Here is a 20,204-nt window from a genome sequence, read left to right as displayed (position 1 = left end):
AACCACCTGTCATATGGAGGCACCTGAACCTGGCCTTCAGGAGGCTGAAGGTGCGTTCGATCACCCTCCTAGTCCGCCCATGGGCCTCATTGTAGCGTTCCTCTGCCCTGGTCCTGGGATTCCTCACTGGGGTCAGTAGCCATGACAGGTTGGGGTAACCAGAGTCCCCTAATAGCCACACACGGTGCCTCTGGAGTTCACCCATCACATAAGGGATGCTGCTATTCCGCAGGATGTAGGCGTCATGCACTGAGCCAGGGAACATAGCATTTACCTGGGAGATGTACTGGTCTGCCAAACATATCATCTGTACATTCATCGAATGATAACTCTTCCGGTTCCTGTACACCTGTTCACTCCTGTGGGGGGGGACCAGGGCTACATGGGTCCCATCAATGGCACCTATGATGTTGGGGATATGTCCAAGGGCATAGGGCTTTAACTGTAGCCAAATCCTCCACCTGAGGGAAAACGATGTAGCTCCTCATGTGTTTCAGCAGGGCAGACAACACTCTGGACAACACTTTGGAAAACATAGGCTGGGACATCCCTGATGCCATGGCCACTGTTGTTTGAAATGACCCACTTGCAAGGAAATGGAGCACTGATAGCACCTGCACTTGAGGGGGGATCCCTGTGGGATGGCGGATAGCTGACATCAGGTCAGGCTCCAACTGGGTACACAGTTCCTGGATTGTGGCACGGTCAAACCTGTAGGTGATGATTAAATGTTGCTCCTCCATTGTCAACAGGTCCACCAGCGGTCGGTACACCGGAGGATTCCGCCATCTCCTCACATGTCCCAGCTGACGGTGCCCAGGAAGGACAACAGCGACCACAGAGTCAAACAACTCAGAGGTATGTACCCACAGTCTACACAGAACACGAAACATAATCCAAAAAGTTGTCTGAATGTGTGTTGAGTCCAGGCCTAGGTATGTGTGACGCAGTTGAAAATGAAGCCATGTGGGCCCCTGAAATGGCGGCTGCCTGACCTCTAAACTGGGACAATGGGATGTGAGGTAACTGCGCTGGCGTTGTACACCGTCGCGGTAGGCAGCCGAAGACCGCTGCGCAATGCCCTATGGGTCCCAGGAGCCAATGACGAAGTGTGCCGGCGGTGATGATACGCGCCGCCGCGGACGTCACCGCCGCGGACGTGACCGCCATTTTCTATCTGTTGAATCACTCGATACCTGATCTTCGACATGAGAGGACCTACACTGCAAGTGCTGCTGTGACCTCGGTCTGGAAGAGACAATGGGTCGTGCGTCTGGGGAAAGGGCCCCTGCCTTCACTGCACAGGAGTTGGAGAAGCTCGTGGATGGGGTCCTCCCCCAGTACACGCTACTCTACGGTCCTCCAGACCAACAGGTGAGTACACAGGGAGCAAGTGGTATGGGCTATGCCTGGGTGGAGAGGGCTGGTTGTAAGAAGGAAGGGGGCAGAGTTTCTGCGTGCATGAAGGACTGTGAATGCATGTGCCACATGGCAAGGGTAGGGATGTGGGCCACTCACTTAGACGGTTGGTAATGACTTCTCTTCTTCCCCTGTACATGTCATGTAGGTCAGCGCCCACCAGAAGAAGGATATTTGGCGTGCCATCGCCAAGGACGTCCGAACCCTGGGGGTCCACCACAGACAGAGCACACACTGCCGTAAAAGATGGGAGGACATTCGCCGCTGGAGCAAGAAGACGGCGGAGGCTCAGATGGGGATGGCCTCCCAACGTGGGAGGGGTGCCCGTCGCACAATGACCCCCCTGATGTTCAGGATCCTGGCGGTGGCCTACCCTGAGTTGGATGGGCGCTTGAGGGCATCACAGCAGACACAAGGGCGTGAGTACAACATCATTCTGCGGACTTTGCGTGCAGTGAAGGTGTCTGGGTGGGGGAGGAGGGCTGTGGGTTTCCCTAGGCCCGGGCGAGTTCCGTAGGCTAGGCCCCTCCGTAATGCAGGCCATGTGGCACTCCACCCCACCTCTGTAGAGTGCCAAGTACAGGTATACATGTCCCTGTGTCCTCTATGTGTGCTGATGTCGACCATAGCCATGTAGGCCATTTCCCAGGAACTGCATCAGTAGAGCCCAACAGCGCGGCGTAGTGCAGGGGGCTGCTGTGTCTGTATTGTCCGCCAACGGTAGCCGTAAGCCATGCACTCAATCTTTCTTCTGTCGTCCCCCCCCCCTTTTTGTGCTCTCCCTGTTCTTGTGTGCATCAGCATCATCAGGCGGAGGTACAGTGGCACCGGAGCATGAGGGAGCTGCATCCCACATGGCCATGGAGGGCCACACCACGGACTCTGAATACACCAGTGGGACGGAGGGCGAAGGGAGCTTCACAGCGGTCACAGGATCAGCAACCAGCGACACGGACTCGTCCTCCGATGGGAGCTCCCTTGTGGTGGCGGCAAAATCTGTGTCCCCCACTTCTACAGGTACAGCTGCCACCCCCCCTACCAGCACCGCCCTCCCAGCAGCCCCTCAGCCTTCGCCCCGTGCCCGCTCACCCAGGAGGGTGGGCATCACCTTCGCCCCAGGCACCTCTGCTGCCCTCAGTGAGGAGGCCATTGACCTCCTCAGGTCACTCACTGTTGGGCAGTCTACCATTTTGAATGCCATCCAGGGTGTAGATAGGAAATTGCAGCACACAAATGCATTCCTGGAGGGCATTCATTCTGGTCAGGCTGCCCTTCATCGAACCCTGCAATCTCTGGCCTCAGCACTGATGGCAGCCATTGTCCCTGCCTCTAGCCTCCCCCCTCCAACTTCCTCCACCCAGACCCAATCCCCTGTACCCCAGCCTATCCCTAGCACACCATCAGACCAGCCTGCACACACCTCAACACACAAGGGAAGCTCAGGCAAACATAAGCACCACACATCCCACAGGCACTCACGCAAGCATCACACACATACAGACACACCAACATCCACTGCCTCCACTAATCCCCCTCCTCGTCGTCTCCCTCCTCCCTCCCAGTGTCGTCTACACTCTCACCTGCATGCACTACCACTACAGCCACTAGGTCCCGCACCAGCACACCCACCACCACACCCCGCTCACCTGCACTCACCACCCCCACTACCATTTACACGTCCCCTGTGTCCTCTCCCAGTGTGTCTGTGACGCCCCCTCCCAAAGTACACAAACGCAGGCACACACCCACCCAACATCCATCCACCTCACGACAGCCTCCAGCGCATGCACCTGCACCCAAATCAACAAAAGTTACACCTCCTACAACCACCTCCTCTTCCTCCACTCCCAGACCCCCTCCAGCTACCCGTCCCAGTGTTCCTAAGAAACTGTTCCTGAGCAACCTTGACCTCTTTCCCACCCCCCCCTCCAATTCATAGGTTCCATACTAGCACCTCAGCCAAAAAATCGCCGGTACCAGTGGTGCCTGTTAGAGGTATGTGGGGTGCACCGGCCACCAGGGCAGCCAGTGTGACACGGAGCCACAGCACAGCCAGTCCCCCCCCTGTGAAGCACCAGAAGTTGGACCGTGTCCGGCGGGAGAGAGGGAAGACTCTAGCCGGCAAAGCCGCTCACAAGGGTCCCGGGGGGAGTGTCCACTCAGCTGTGACTCCTCCCAAGGTGGGGAAAGGGCAGAAGAAATCACCAAAGTCTGGGAGGAGCAGCACGGCGGAGAAGACCGCCATCATCCCCGCTGCCCAGGAGGCCACCGCCAGCCCCATCGTCACTGGCCAGGAGGCCACCGCCAGAGTCAGTGCCCAGGAGGGCAGCCCCATCGTCACTGGCCAGGAGGCCACCGCCAGAGTCAGTGCTCAGGAGGGCAGCCCCATCGTCACTGGCCAGGAGGCCACCACCAGAGTCAGTGCCCAGGAGGGCAGCACCATCGTCAGTGGCCAGGAGGCCACCGCCAGCCACAGCCCAGCTGCTCAGGAGGGCCTCGGCAGCCACAGCCCAGCTGCCCAATGAAGGACCGTCAGCCCCAGCCCAGCTGGGCAATGAAGGACCGCCATGGCAAGCACCGCTGAACAAGTCAGAAACTGCAAACTCAAGCACCGCTGAACAGGGCAAAGACCGCCATGGCAAGCACCGCTGAACAGGGCAAGCACCGCTGAACAGGGCAAAGCACCGCTGAACAGGGCAAAGACCGCCATGGCAAGCACCGCTGAACAGGGCAAAGACCGCTGAACAGGGCAAAGCACCGCTGAACAGAGCAAAGCACCGCTGAATAGGGCAAAGACCGCTGAACAGGGCAAAGACCACCATGGCAAGCACCGCTGAACAGGGCAAGCACCGCCAACTAAAGCACCGCTAGCCCATGTGCGGCAGGGGCAGTGACGGAACTGGGACCGTCACGGGGAGAGTGATGCACTCTGGGCACCAGTCCCCCTCCAGAACCAGTGGAGAACAGCATCCACTCCGTCTGTCCTTGGCAGGATGAAGCACTCTGGGCACCAGTCCCCCTCCAGAACCAGTGGAGAACAGCATCCACTCCGTCTGTCCTTGGCAGGATGAAGCACCCTGGGCACCAGTCCCCCTCCAGAACCAGTGGAGAACAGCATCCACTCCGTCTGTCCTTGGCAGGATGAAGCACTCTGGGCACCAGTCCCCCTCCAGAACCAGTTGAGAACAGCACCCACTCCGTCTGTCCTTACCAGGATGAAGCACTCTGGGCACCAGTCCCCCTCCAGAGCCAGTGGAGACTGTTATCCACTTGAGAGACTGTGGCTTTGCACTCCCCAGGATGGTCCAGTGGGCAAGCCACCCACTGTAGAGACTTTAGAGACTGTGGCTTTGCACTCCCCAGGATGGTCCAGTGGGCAAGCCACCCACTGTAGAGACTTGAGTTACTGTGGCTTTGCACTCCCCAGGATGGTCCAGTGGGCAACCCACCCACTGTAGAGACTTGAGAGACTGTGGCTTTGCACTCCCCAGGATTGAACAGTGGGCAACCCACCCACTGTAGAGACTTGAGAGACTGTGGCTTTGCACTCCCCAGGATGGTACAGTGGGCAACCCACCCACTGTAGAGACTTAAGAGACTGTGGCTTTGCACTCCCCAGGATACATCAATGGGCATGGAGCCCCCTTGTGGATCTGGCGTGGTGCAGTCATCCGGCTGAGGTGCCCCCCCCTTCCCTTCCTCCTGAGGTGCCTGTTGTATTTCAATCTGATGCCCCAGCAGTGTTCTCTCCGTTTTGCTCAGGTATCTGATGTGGGCCTCGCCCATGCATTTTGGGCCCAGTGGTCCACGGACATTGAATGGTGCATTACCTGCACTACTAATCGTGATGTATATTTTGTTGAATGTGTATATTTATCTGTATATATTTGGTTACTGTATTTTGATATATTACAATGGTTGCACTCATTTCCTTTTGTCTTTGCATTCTTCCGGGGGGTTTGGGGGTTGTTACCGTAATGTTTGGATATGCATTGGTGTGTGTGTTGTAGTGGGTGAGGGTTGGGGTGGGGGTGGGGGTGTTGCGTGTGTGTGTCCCTGACTTTTGCCCCCCCCTCCCCTATGTCGTAGGTGCAGTACTCACCGTTGTCTTCGGCGCCGGCGTTGATGATGGTCGTACAGGAGCAGGAAGACTATCGCAGGGAGTATTTGGAGTTCCGGTTCCATGGTGTCCTCCTTCCTCGTGGAGTGTGTAGAGGTGAGCGTTTTCCCTTTGAAATGGCTGTTTCTGCCGTGTTTTTATCCACGGTGAATCCGCCCCGGAAAAGGTGGCGGATTGGTAGGTTGTGATACTGTGGGCGGTACATTGTCCTCCGCCTGTCTGTTGGCGGTGACCGCCAAGCTGTTTGTCTGTACCGCCGTGGCGGTCGGAGTGTTAAAGTGGCTGTCTTTGTTGGCGGTTTCCGCCACGGTCATAATTCCCATTTTTTTTCCGCCAGCCTGTTTGCGGTCTTACCGCCGCTTTAACACCGTCCGCCAGGGTTGTAATGACTCCCAATATTTGCTTTTTCTTTTTCCTTTTATGGTTTTGTTGTATTTTACATTTTCCTGGAATATTTTTGCCATTAATATTTGTGTATTTATTTTTCAAGCATAGGGTCATAATAGTTATTTTTTAATTTTTTTTTGCTCATGGTGAAGTTGCTAATTCATGTTATTTTAGTGATTTTCTAAGGATGAATGTCGGGCCACCCTCAATTTTGTCATATGATTTTGCTAATGATGCCAAATTCACCCAAAATATCTTTGTGTCATATGGATACATAGTTTTTGTTGGGCCATCAAATAGATCAAATGTATTGAATTTTTTTCATGGAGCTCGTGCTGAAAAGTACACATTTCCATTGTTGCATCTCTTTCATCTTGATGGTGCTTTGAAAAGGTGTCATCTAGTAAAGGAGGAAGATAAAAGACATGGGGCAATATGGGTGGGGATGGGATATGGGAATTCTGGCTGTGGCATAAGGTGGAAGGGCAGGTTGTTGAGTTAAATAATGATGAGGTTAAAGAGATTGATGTCTGGGTTTCTTAGGCAAAGTGGCATTGTTGTTAATGCAGTGTTGTATGTTGGATTAAATAGGGTTTGGAGGGCATTGGGGAGAATTTATGGTCAGGGAACCTAGCAATTGTACATTTATGTCTTGCATATGATTTTTCATTTATTCCTGTCAAGTGACATTGTATGTGTCAGTTTGGATTGTGGTCTTGTTTTTGATATGTTGCATGTATTAGTTGTGGGTGACTGGATTTTGTATAGATGAAGCTACATGTGTGGTGTGCTTCCTGTGAATTATAAAGTCCTTGTGGGGAGTTGTTTTTTTATATCTGGGGTGAATAATAGTATGGTATGGAGCTGGCCGGGGGCGATGTTCTTACTGCTTGTAATAGAACGGTAGGATAGTGGTCTGGAGTTATTTTCATCCTGTGGAATTGGAGGTGGGTTGTTCTTGGGCTGACTTTCTGATTAGCTGATGTATGTGTAATTCTAGCCAAGTGGGTAGTAGTTGTTTAGTGGTGTGATTGTCCACTGTAGTTCAATAATGGTTATATTCACTCTATGAGGCTGATTCACAAAAGGTCTCTGCACTTGTGGCAGAGGCTGTGCAGTCATGGTGGGGGGCCTGCATTTGTCATAGGTGCCCTCGTGGCGGGACCTCTGCAATGGGTAACTTAAGTATGGATTCCCTTCCACAAGTGCAAGGCCCTCATCATGCGTGTGGTCACCCCACTGTGACTGTGGGCCCCCCGCCACACCTGCAGGCCTCTGCTATGACCGTGAAGTTGCTTTGCAAATCGGGCCCTTAGAATGTATATGAGATTGGGTACTTAGGACTAATAGTATTTAGAATATGGTAATAGATAACAGCTGTTTTGATAAGTGGTTTCTTTCCTGGCGGTTTGAATCTGAAGGCAGCGACACTCATGACCATGATCACCTGTCCTTTTTTCTGTAGGTTCCAAGCGCTGGTACATTTGTAGATCATTTATAGTAAATGTGCTCATTTTGGGTGATAATTGTATGAGTGGCTGATAACTAATACAGTGTTGCATGTTGTGTTGCAAGACAGAGTTCTAGTGGTTCCTGGAAAGGATTAAAAATGTCATGTTGCTAACAATTCTAGGTAATGGCTGGTGGTAGAGTATACAAGACTGAGGCATATTGTCTGTAAGTTTGGCATCATTTGAGGTTTTTCAAATTTTGCTTTGGGAATGTAGTAATAAAATTCAGTTTTGCAAAGAATGGCAAAACCCTACCTACTGAAATTTCTTGGTCTGGCTGCATTTTGTTCTAGAGATCCAGGAATTCCAGCAATATTTAAATTAGGAGTGTGTGAAATATCACAGTGGAGTAATTATGTGAAACTTCTGAAGAAATATGGCAAATTACATGTAACTAGGCCAACTTGCTAAACTCGGTTTCGGAGCTGTATTTTAGCCTGAAATGCAATCCCAAGTGTAAAAATCATCAGCTGCTCACATTCAAGGCATTCATGTTTTTACTGTGCACTCATGTTATTTTGCTCCCTTGCAAAGGGTGTATGATAATCCAACATGTCATAGCACCATCATATTGGATATTTCATGTAATAAGCATAATGCAAGATTTCCAAAATGTATTGTGATTACATTAGTGTTTCTGAAATTTTACCTGGGCCTAATAAGGTGTGACTGTTTGACAATTGGGTACCACCCATCCTGCTGCTAACAGATTTTCACCACCATACTATTGATTTATTCTGTCTCCTTTTCATGCCATATTTACAAAGTTGTGCAATACATGTATTATGCCACGTTGTAAACCTTGTGCCACATTATGCCTGCACCAGGCCAAATGTATGCAAGGGAGGCGTTTCGGCGCTGGGAGGCCCTAAAAAATGGTGCAGTGAAATGTAACACATTTTGCTGCACCATTTTTGGCATCATTTTTAGTGCCTGCTCAGAGCAGGTGTTAAAATGACTCTCCTATAGAAACCTATGGGCCTCCTTGCAGTAGAAAAGAGCCACAATAGCGTAAAAAAAACATTGACACTATTGTACTAACTACTGCCATGTTGCACTATATCATAAATATGGTGCAACCATGGTGTCATTAGCTGTTGATAGGGGTGCAGAAAAGGTGGCGCACCATAGCTGATGCGCCTCTTTTTCTTAAATAAGGGGCCTACATAATTTAAAATGGAACATCTATGACACACACCACATATTAATCAGGAAAACAATTGACCGAAAAAAATATAATAACATTGTCAGAAACTTTGCACAAAGGAGCAATATGTTGCAGGAGCACTTTATAACCATTGTTAAAACACTAAATGGAGAAATATTTAGTATTTCATTTTATGAGAGGAAATCTGTTATAGAAGGAACCATTGCTGAAAAATATGTAGAGTACTGGAGGGCTCTGCAGATTGTTCTTCGCTTTGTATGATATTCACACAACATACAACTGTGCTAGTCAAAAGCTCAGGAACATCATTTGGTTGGGCTGGATCCATTAGGGATAAACCAGAAATATGAAAATGAAGATTTGTACAAATATCAGCCTATTTGAATGAGTGTGAATGCCAATAAAGGCAAATTGTCGTCTGAAAGTCTGAGCCTGTGAATAACAAATTTAGACAGTGAAACCAAGGTGTTAGTTCAAGATCTGTTATTTACTCCTGAAAAAAGGGGAGAGCTGAATAGAAGCTTGTAAAGAGAATGAAATAGTTCCACTTATGTATCAGTGTAAAGCCACATGCTGCACATTTAGAAGTCAGGATTAATCATCCACAGAAACAAAAAGTGTGATGTCACTGAGTGTTGTGTTAACAATATTTATATTATAGGTTTGCTCACTGTCTGCTTTTAAATAGCAAATTTATGGAAAACACATCAAAATCAAAAACATGAATTTAAGGGGACTTGGCAGATTTAAATGTAGCTTTTCAACATAATGGGGGCTATTCACAAAGGTAAATTTACACATGAGTAAATCTACATGCATAGGTTTACTCTTACACTTTTGAGGAATTTTAAGATTTCTGGCTATTTGACATTTATGAGTGTAAGGCTATGCAAAAGTGTAGATTTACAGATCCTCACCCCCTGAATTCAGGATTTAGAGCCTAAGTTACAAGTGTAAAGTTACTACTTGTAACCTTTCACCGATAGGTGCACAAAACTGCAAACAGGGTGAGGATATCTCTGTGGTAACGTATAGACAATAATTTTAACATTTACTAAAGTTTTGTTAGAAAAATGTAAAAATATTTTCAACATAAATAGTAATATAAATATATTTAAAACATGTTATATGAAGAACAAAACAGAGAATACGCTACAGCAATATCAACTTAATTTTGAATAAAAAATGTAATTATTTTGAATACTTAAAATTAAATAAACATGTTTTTAAGTATTACAAACATTCTACCTAACATACAAAATATATATACATTATTATGTTGTATAAATATAAAAAGGTATGCATAGTAGTATGCAAAATAATGCTATTATTTTATGTCAAAATTGAAGTTGCATTAATTATTTAATTTAAAAAAGGTAATTGGCATATTTTGTAATCGACGAACAGGTAACAGCTGAGCCCCAAGAAAAAAGTAGAAAAAAAGAAGGGCCCGACTCAGAATACTCTGACCCTTTAGGCTTGATGGGCCAAAATATGTTTTTCTTATATTTGCCCATGAATTTGCAGAGGATCCACAGGAAAATCTCAAAAAGAAATGACAAGCTTGGGAAACTGAGGGGTGAGGTCCGGGGGGGTATTTGTATATTTACACTGTATGTATACTTTGACTGGGGAGGGGGCACACTTGGACCCACCTCCGTGGGCTGCTATTGGCTCTGGGTAATGCTAGCCTCCCAGGCATGGTGGCCCCCCTGAAATTTCAGCCCCTGGGATCCAATCCCCCATGGTCCAACCTTTTTCAATATTGGGAGATTGAAGGGGAATGTGGGCCCCTCCTGGGCTGATTCCAGTGGTTGTCCCACCAAAAAAAGGCTGGCGGAAATGAACAACATAAAAGAAGACACTCACCTTCAGGAACACTGGCACGTCCGCAGCCGCCATGGAACCTGAACTGGAAGTCTTCCCAATGCTCCCGCTGACCATACAACTTCAGAACCAGCGACGAAGACACCAACCATAAGTACACCGCCTAGCACACACTGGAGGGAAAGACATTAGTACACACGCACACGCAACACACACACATGGCACAGCTAGCAGCTGCCACACACACACACAAACAGCAGCATCAATACACACACGCACACACACACACACAAACCACACAGAACAAATCAGACATATGCAACACATACATGTTGAAAGAAAGCCAGGACAAGTAAGTAACCCTAGACACCAAGAGGTACCTGGTGTAGATATAATGAAGTGCAATCTCAACAGATAACAAAACAAGAAATAACACAGGCCTACTGGCCAGTCCAACTGGAAGGTGTGCCGTAGGCACACAGGGCAATGTCCATGGCCCCAACTTGACTCCTGACTGCTAAGTGGCCTCCACATGGCAGGAGCATCAATGGGGCATGCAGGTACCTCAGGAGTGATGGCGGACCAAGTTGGGGGCTTGGGTATGGAGGGGGGTCCTTTGGCTTGGGTTGAGGTGGGGCTTTTGTCCTGAATTTAGATTCTGGAGGGGGGCTTGGCTTTTGCTTCGGGAGGTGTAACCTTGGCCTTGGTGGGGGTAGATGTCTTAGGTTGGAGAGGGACATGGCTAGTTACAGGCACACTATGGGAGGACTGAGAGGTTGAAGGCAGGGGTTTGGGGAGTGGAACAGGGCTCTTGGGGAGGTACAGGGACTGGGTCAGTGGGAGGGAACATGGAAAACCCATGCAGGAAACATTTTTTAGGGGCACAAGGTTGGTAATGGGAGTAACGCTTGGGAGTGGAGGGATAGGGAGTGTACGGTGAGGTACCTTGGGTGCAAGTGCGAGTGTGGATGTCATGTGTGTGCTGTGTGGCTTTTGGGTGTGTAAGTGTGGTTGTTTAGGTGTAGTGGGAAGATGAGGGAGGAGATGCAGCGGGATGGCAGGGGGAATGTGTGAATGTATGTTGTGGTGGCGTCTGCAGGTAAGGTGGATGTGCTGCATGTGGAGGTATTGACAGTTGTGCTGAGTGTGCATGTGGTGTATGGGGTGCATGCATGGGAGTCTGTTATTGTGGTGACAGTGGAAATGAGTGCTCTTGTGGCAGGATCTTGGAGTGATGATGTGGTGACCTCACGTATGAGTGGTGTAGTGCATGTGAGGGGGGAGGTAGTGGGGGAGTCCATGTAGAGAGTGGATGTTGTTGGGTCTGCATGTGAATGTTGTGTGTGTGCATTGCGGTTGTGTCTTTTGTGGTGCTTCTGTTTGTCCAAATGATCTGGGTCTGTTGATGTGGACGCATGTTGGTATGAAGGTGTGCCTTGGATAAGTGAGGGGAGAGCGATGTGGGATTGGGAAAACATAGTTGGAGGGGAGACGGAAGGAGAAGGAACACTTCCAGGTAGGCATTATACTGCTGCATCTGGGATTCCAGTCCCTGGATGTCATTCACAACGGTGACTGCCCCACAGAGATGGGCCTCTGGAGGTCAATAGCCTCCTCATTGAGGGCAGCAGGGCTAACTGGGGCAGGGCAGAGGTGGCTGCGGTGAAGGAGATGCCCACCCTCCTGGGTCGGCGGGCACAGGCAACTGCGTGGGGAGCTACAGGGAGGGCGGTGCTGGTAAGAGGGTGGCGGACAAGGATGGTGCTGGGATGGTCCCAGATGGGTCCACCACCACTAGGGAGCTTCCATCAGAGGAGGAATCTGAAGATGTAGTTGTCGATCCTCTCTCCTCCGTGGCACTCCCCTCACCCTCTGTCCCACTGGTTCCCTCAGCTCCGCTGGTATCAGCCTCATGATCCCATGGGCTGCAACTTCCCCACTCACCGATGCCCTTTCTCCTTCGCCTGATGATGCTGATGCACACAAGGACAGTGGTAGAGAGGGAGAGAGGGTGACAGAGAAAGTCAAGGTGCAATGGGTCAATACCAACCCTACATACACAAAGAGTAAAAACAACATAATATGCTGCAATGCCATGGCAGACCATGCCCTCACCCATACAGGCCACAGCAGCAGGACACCATGGGGATACTATAACAATGCTGATGGAAACTGCTTATGTTGGAACAGTAGCACTCATGTACTTGATGAGGGACAACCTAGTCACACTTATCCAGTTCGTGGCACATTTCCATGGTCGTGTGTGGAGACAATTCCTGCACACCTTACTCAATAGAATCCTGCATGGGTTGGTAGCATGCCCACTAATCCATTGACAAATAGCACAGTGACATCTGGCCCCATTTTACCTATCTACACATACAGTACATGGCAGCTGATTGAGGAACATTAATTGCCCCAGTCACAGTGGTAGGCTGATACTGATGGCAATGCCCTGACACCTCACTTTTACTGATGCTGATGGTACAAGCTTGGCTCTTAAACCTTGTTGAGGGTCACCACTCAATTCCCACATTGGGAGTTAATGCCCTCATAAGTCACTGTCTGCATGTACTGGCACACATCTATGAATCAATCCTGCCAGGGTAGCTGATACCTATAGTCAGCTTGCTAGTAACAATGATCCACACTACATCTTTCCACTAGTAGGAAACCCAAAGCCATACAGGCAGAACATAATTGAGGTGTCAGTGTGTTCTTACCCCCTTGTGGCTGCTGTGCTGCCATCAAATGCCCATCCACCTCAGTGTAGGCAACTGCCAATATGCAGCCCATTAGGGGGGTCTGGGTCCGCTGGGCACCCCTCCCTCGTAGGGAGGACGTCCCCAGCTGGGCTTCTGCTGTCTTCCGGGCCCAGCTTCTCAGGTCCTCCCAACGCTTTCTGCAGTGGGCTATGGACCCCCAGGGTCTACACTTGCTTGGCGATAGCATGCCAAATCACCTTCTTTTGATGAGTACTGACCTGCAAGGGTGACACAGACAGAACAACCAAGTCATGTAGATTACCGGGTCAACAGTGGACATCACACATCAGACACATTACATGTCCACAGTCATGTGTCATCACGCCACTAATGCTCAGACTCCTCACAAATCTCCATGCATCTATTCCGTCTGCATCGTCCCAACTCCTTTCATCCTCACACACATGACAATCACACATGACAGTGACATGAGACTCATTTGCTACTCTGGTGCCCCATACAACTGTCCTTACAGAGTTAGGACCCCATCCACAAGCTTCTCCAGATCTTCCTGGGTGAGAGCTGGGGCCCTATCTCCTGCAGGACGTGGCATCTTGCCTTCCAGAGTCAGAACACAGCAGCACACGTGGTAGATGAATTTTAAGTGTATCATGGATGATATTTAGTGACTATTGAATAGATTGACAATGTCAACACATTGAATACCTCAACTTTTGACTTCTCTCTTCTGTTCCCGGTTATGGTGCAATGGTGATGATGAGACATGCCCCTGTGTACCGGCCCCAAGTCGACCTGGCAACCCTAGAAGAGAGGCACATCATTCAGACGTATTGTCTGAACCGTCAGACCATCATGGAGCTGTATAGCCAGTTGGCGCCTGATCTGTTGCCTGACATACGTCATCCCTATGCCATCTCTCCCAGAGTGCAGGTGTTATCAGTACTCCACTTCCTTTCCTCAGGGTCTTTTCAGATGACAGTGGACTTGTCAGCAGGGATGTCACAGCTGATGTTCAGCAATGTGTTGAAGGATGTGCTGTGTGCTTTGCTCAGACAACTGCCCTGCTACATTGTGTTCCCTCAACGTGCAGATTTGACCACTGTGAAGGCTGCCTTGTACGATTTGGCACATGTCCCTCATTTGAGAGGAGTCATAGATGTCACCCACATTGCCTAGGTTCCACCCAGGATGAATGAATAAGTGTACACAAACCAGAAATACTTTCATTTAATAAATGTGCAGGTGGATTGTCTTGCTGACCAATATATATTGCAGCTTACGCCCAAGTTCCCTGGTTCTGTATGACTCATACATTCTGTGGAACAGCATTGTCACACACATGATGGCACAACTACTGAGGAACTAGGCATGGCTCATCAGTATGTATCCAATAGGATATGTGCCCCTGTCATCTCACATCACCTCACAATCTACCCTGTGTCCCCATCGGTATTGAGATGTGTCCTACCTGTGTGCACACAGATGACTCTGGGTACCCTAACTTTCTCTGGCTGCTGACACCTGTGAGGTATCTGACATCAGATGGCGAACACTGTTTCAATGAAGTCCACAGCAGGAAGAGGTGTGTCATCGAGAGGACCTTTGGCCTACTGAAGGCCAGATTCCGCTGCCTACATGAATCTGGAGGTACCCTACACTACAAACCACCTAAAGATGTTGCCTGCTGCATGCTGCATAATCTGGCCCTGAGATGTCACATCCCATTGCTGGATGTAGAGGAGGCGTCAACTAGCCCAGTGGCTGATGAAAGGGACATAGGGCCAAATGTAGCAAAACTAGATTTTGCGACTCGGAAATTGTGACTCGGTGTGACTCACAATTTCTGAGTCGCAAAACCATATGCAGAATGGTGTCTCAGACACCTTCTGCGAGTCACTATGGGGTCGCAAAGACCCACCTCATTAATATTAATGAGGTGGGTCGCATTTGCCACCCCATAGCGAGTCCCTGCACTCACAGGGATGGTGGCCTGTTGAAGAGAGCAGACCTCCATGTCTGTGACTGCTTTTTAAATAAAGCAGTTTTTATTTTTTATTTTGCAGCCCGTTTTCCTTAAAGGAAAAAGAGTTGCAAAATAAAAAAAATAGCGAAACCATTTGGTTTCGGTTTTTCAGAGTAGGCAGTGGTCCTTTGGACCACTGCCTGCTCTGAAAAACCCTTTTTGGCAACATTCACAAAGGGGAAGGGGTCCCTTCGGGACCCCTTCCCTTTTGCGAATGGGTTACCACCAGTGTGACACTGGTGGTAACTGCAAATTTCTTTGCGACCGCATTTGCGGTCACAAAGCAATTTAGCATAGCGAAGCAACTCGCAAATAGGAAGGGAACACCCCTCCCTATTTGCGAGTCGCATTCACAATTTGCGAGTCGGTACCGACTCGCAAATTGTGAATGTGCATCGCAAACGGCATTTTGCATGGCGCAAACTGCGATTTTCGCAGTTTGCACCATGCAAAATGCTTGCTACATCTGGCCCTTCGTGCGTGATGAGAAAGAAGATGATGAGTATGCAGCTAACTACAGAGCACAGTTAATTCTACAATACTTCCCATGAGTAACAGGTATGTGTCATGTGTAATGTATGTTGCCTGTACTCCCGGAAGCATTGTGCATAGCTCCTCCTGGTGTCTGTCATCAGTGGAGGTGTTGAGTGCAGCTTACCCTCTGGGAGGGTTTGGGGGGACATTTTGCCCATCCTGGGGAGGGCTGTCTGTCTCCGGCATCGGCTGCTGGGTGTCAGGGGCAATGGGGCCTGTGGAAAGGAAGGAAGGTATATTGTGGAGATGTACTTGTTGGTGTCATAGTCTGATGCTTGTAGTAGTTTGACTTGCTTCCCAGTGATGGCAATGACAGCTGCAGCACTGCAGCCAGTACTTGTGTGTGACATGTTGTGGCATTGTTTAGATTTAGCATTTAGAGTTGTGGATTGTGGATTGCACTGGTGTCATTGCCATGTGTCGGTACGCAGTCGAAGCATCCAGTTGGTGTGGCATGTGCTATGGTTTTCCGTGCAGGTGTTCCATTGTGAAGTGGGTCTATGCATTTTTGATGTGTAGGGTGTGATGCATTGTGGGAGTTGTGGTGCTTGGCATTGTGGCCTTGTGGGTGATGCGGGTGCAGAAGTGTGATATGAGGTGGATTACAGAGTGATGGGTTGTGGGGATGCATGCTGGACAGGAGTGGCTTGTGTCTGGGGAGTGTTGAGGACTTACCAGAGTCTAGTCCTCCAATGATTCCAGTTGGTCCCTCAGGACGCATGATGTCCATGATCCTCTCCTCCCACGATATGAAATCAGGGGGAGGAGGTGGGGGTCCACCGCCAGTCTTGTTGATGACAATCTGGTGACATTATGCCATGGAACGTACCTTCCCCCTAAGGTCTTTCCACTGCTTCTTGATGTCCTCCCTTGGGCGTGGATGGGTGCCCACTGAGTTGACCCTGTCAATTATCCTCTGCCATACCTCAATTTTCCTGGCTTTGGAGGTTTGCTGCATCTGAGTTCTGGACAGTTATGGCTCTACCTGCTGATTTCATCTACCATAACCCTCAACGCATCACCAGTGAAATGTGGGTGCTTCTGATGGGACATGGTGGCTGTGTTGTGGGTGTTGTGTGTGTAGGGTGCAATGTAGGGAAGTTGGTAGTGGGTGTTTGGTTGAGTGTGCTGGTGGTATCTGGTGTATGTGTACAGTGGCAATGTGTGTATTGTGTTGGCACAGTTGTGTGTTGTGTGCTGGTTGGGAAGTGTGTTGGGGCCTTTGGTATCGATGTGCAGTGTCCTTTGTTGGAGTGTTCCTCGGTCTCTCTGTTGGTAGTTGTGGTTGCAAAGGATTATGGGGGGTGGTGAGGGTCTGTTATATATTGCAGTTAGCAGGTGTATGTGGTGTGTATCAGGTGTGGGATATTCAGACTATCCAATGTTGTGTCAGGTTCTGGTGGAGGTGATATTATGACTGCGATGATTTCACACCACCAATGGTTTACCGCTGTGCAATAACCGCTGTGCTAATTTGTGGGTCGTAATATGGAGGGTGGGATGTTGTTGGTGTGGCGGTGCTGGTGGTGGGACCGTATCTCTCCCACCCTCAGTTGGCCTGGCGGTTTAGGATTTGTGGTTGTATTTAGGTGGTCGTCAATTTGTGAAGAATTAAAAATGCATCACGATGTGGCGTGACATAGACATCATCTCTTTGCCAGTTGCAAGCCATGAACCCAAACGACCGCAAAAAGAGAGAACTAACCACAATGGTAATCTGGGCAAATGCGCCCCCCCTCCCGGAAAGAGTTCTGTTTACCCCAGTCATCAAGCTTCCCTCTTAAATACCTTAAACAAGCTGGAGAAAAGAATTCTAGAAACTCCTCCCTCCCATACTGTAAGTTGTTGTTCAAACGCTGACTGTAGCAGGTCTGCTTTGAAACAGCACGCTTAGAGATTGGCCACATCCCAAGGTGTACTACCAAGACAGAACTGTTCACTGCTCTACCATAAACATTCTCTGGTACATCCTTATTTCTCCTTCACTCCTCCATGTTATGTACCTGCCTTGGTGCCTTGGTGGGAAAGAGAGCGAGAAGAGCGAAAAACATGTTGCATAAGTTGTGTGTGGAAAAATACCTGCACCCCTAATATGACGGTGTTTAAAGCCAAGCTAAGTACAAAATGTCACTGGTCAAGATGGAGCTGGGGGTAAAATAAAGATAGCATTACACCACCTAAGCTGAATATGGCACACAAAAGTAGCAGGTGAGTTAACACAATTGGCTATACTGTACTGTCTCGCTTGAATGGTTTCCCGCACCCCTCAACTTTCCTTTGACAAGCAAATCTCCCCACTTTGAACCCTATTTACCATGCAAATGGCCCATATCATGTTTATTGTTCAGGACTTAGGAGGAAAGAAAACGTGCAAAGTCAAATACAAGTAATTACTTTAGGTGGTTTCCCGAAAAATACTAAACACAGCAGGAAAAGCAAAACATTTTTAGTCATACATCAAATGGCGTTCACTCATACCATTATTAAACACAAAATACTAGAATTAAACTTTTCTACGCCAAACACCTTCCTCGTGAGCGCAAAAAAATCAAAAAACCTCTTTGGAAGTGCTGGCCGCTGCCCCCTAGAGGTTACCTGTCAGTGCACATTATTGGATGCAAATAATGGGACTCATAAATAAAACTGTCTCCAAGGGTTGAAGAGTCATGTGCGATGCCTGAAGTTCTGGCAAGAAAAAGAATTAGCAGGCTGTCTCAGTCGGGATGGGAAAATAAGGATGGGGGGAGAATGAGGGAGATAGGAAAAAGGGTGTGAGAGGGAAAGGGGCAGACAAAGGGATAGTTTGGAAGAGAGACAATGAAACACAAACAGGGCAAGTGGTGTTTGATAGGAGGGCCTGCGAGGATTGGTGAGTGTGGTGGCAAATTCTTCATGTGAAAAATGTTGAAGGAGGTGGTTGGTGAGCTGGGGATATTGACTGGTAGACAAGGGCAGGCATGTGGTAGACAAGAGGAGGGCGTCTAAGAATTAATGAATAGCTACAGTGTGTGAAGAGGGGCTCTAGTGAGAGGTGGCTGCACTGGTCACTTGGAGATGAGGAGAGGGTGGGAGGGGCCAGCACGCTCCTCTGTGAAGGTTGGGATAGAAGATTACAATAATGCATGCACCTCTGCGGTCTTTCATAGGTGGCTGCAGGGCTGCACACTGCCTTCCTCAGTCATGTATAGGTGCGGGGTCTGCACTCTTCCTTCCTCTGTCGTACAAAGGTGAAGGGCCAGGACACTGCCTTCCTCTGTCCTCGATAGGTGAAAGGCCTAAAAACTGCCTTCCTCTGTCTTGGATAGGTGTAGGGCTTGCACACTGCCTTCATCTCTCCTGGATTGGTGCAGGGCTGAACCCACCCTCTAATAGATGGCTGTAGGGCTCTAGTGAGAGGGGGCTGCACTCGTTACTTGGAGATGAGAAGAGGGAGGAGCCAGCACGCTCCTCTGTGAAGGTTGGGATAGAAGATTACAATAATGCATTCACCTCTGCGGTCTTTCATAGATGGCTGCAGGGCTGCACACTGCCTTCCTCTGTCCTGGATAGGTGTGAGGTCTGCACTCTGCCTTCCTCTGTCCTACATAGGTACAGGGCCTGCACATTGCCTTCCTTTGTCCTGGATAGGTGCAAGGCCTGCACTCTGCCTTCCTCTGTCCTACAAAGTGAAGGGCCTGCACACTGCCTTCCTCTGTCCTGGATAGGTGCAAGGCCTGAAAACTTCCTTCCTCTGTCTTGGATAGGTGGGCTTGCACACTACCTTAATCTGCCCTGGGATGGTGCAGGGCTACTCGCACCCCTCATAATAAGGATGTAGAATGTCACATCTCATGTTAATGTCTGTGTGGTGGAAACAAGGCTGTCAGCCACATGAAAACCCATGATGCTGTTTTCATCTTCTTGACAATCGAAGCACTAACCTGAGCTAGTCCTCAACATGGACGGAAACAATGTAACTTCCAGTTTATGAACTGACTAGTTCAATCACATTCTAGGTAGACTTAAATAAAGTTGAACATAGGTACAAGTTCTAGGTCATATGTTTTAACCTTGATACCATTTACAAGTGCAAGGCACACATAGTGATCATGCAAAAAGTGAAAAAGTGATAGCTCTCTATGTACACTAAAGGCAATAGGTGGGTATTAAGTTGAAAACAGTAAAAAAACAAAATTGTTATTCCTCTCTTCAAGGAAGTGGATTGATTTTATACAAAGCAACACACCTCGTATTCCTGACTTACAGGCCTGGGCCCCTGAATTTTAAGGCACAGTCCACTATTACAGGGATGTTATAGTTGAGAAATACAATTTAAAAAACTATAAAAAGCCAAAGGTTACAGGATGGTATAGTTAGGTTCTGAATTTACAGATACAGGATCCATCAATTAAAGCTATGGTTAGCTGAAGTAACTATAACTCGTGCCCTAAGGTAACAATAACTTGCACCCTTGCCATGCACTGCTAATTACGCCACATATGACTGAAAA

This window comes from Pleurodeles waltl, chromosome 1_1 (genome assembly GCF_031143425.1).
Source record: "Pleurodeles waltl isolate 20211129_DDA chromosome 1_1, aPleWal1.hap1.20221129, whole genome shotgun sequence".
Lineage (NCBI taxonomy): Eukaryota > Metazoa > Chordata > Amphibia > Caudata > Salamandridae > Pleurodeles > Pleurodeles waltl.
The sequence above is the reverse complement of the archived record's forward strand: the minus strand, read 5'-3'. Positions refer to the sequence as shown.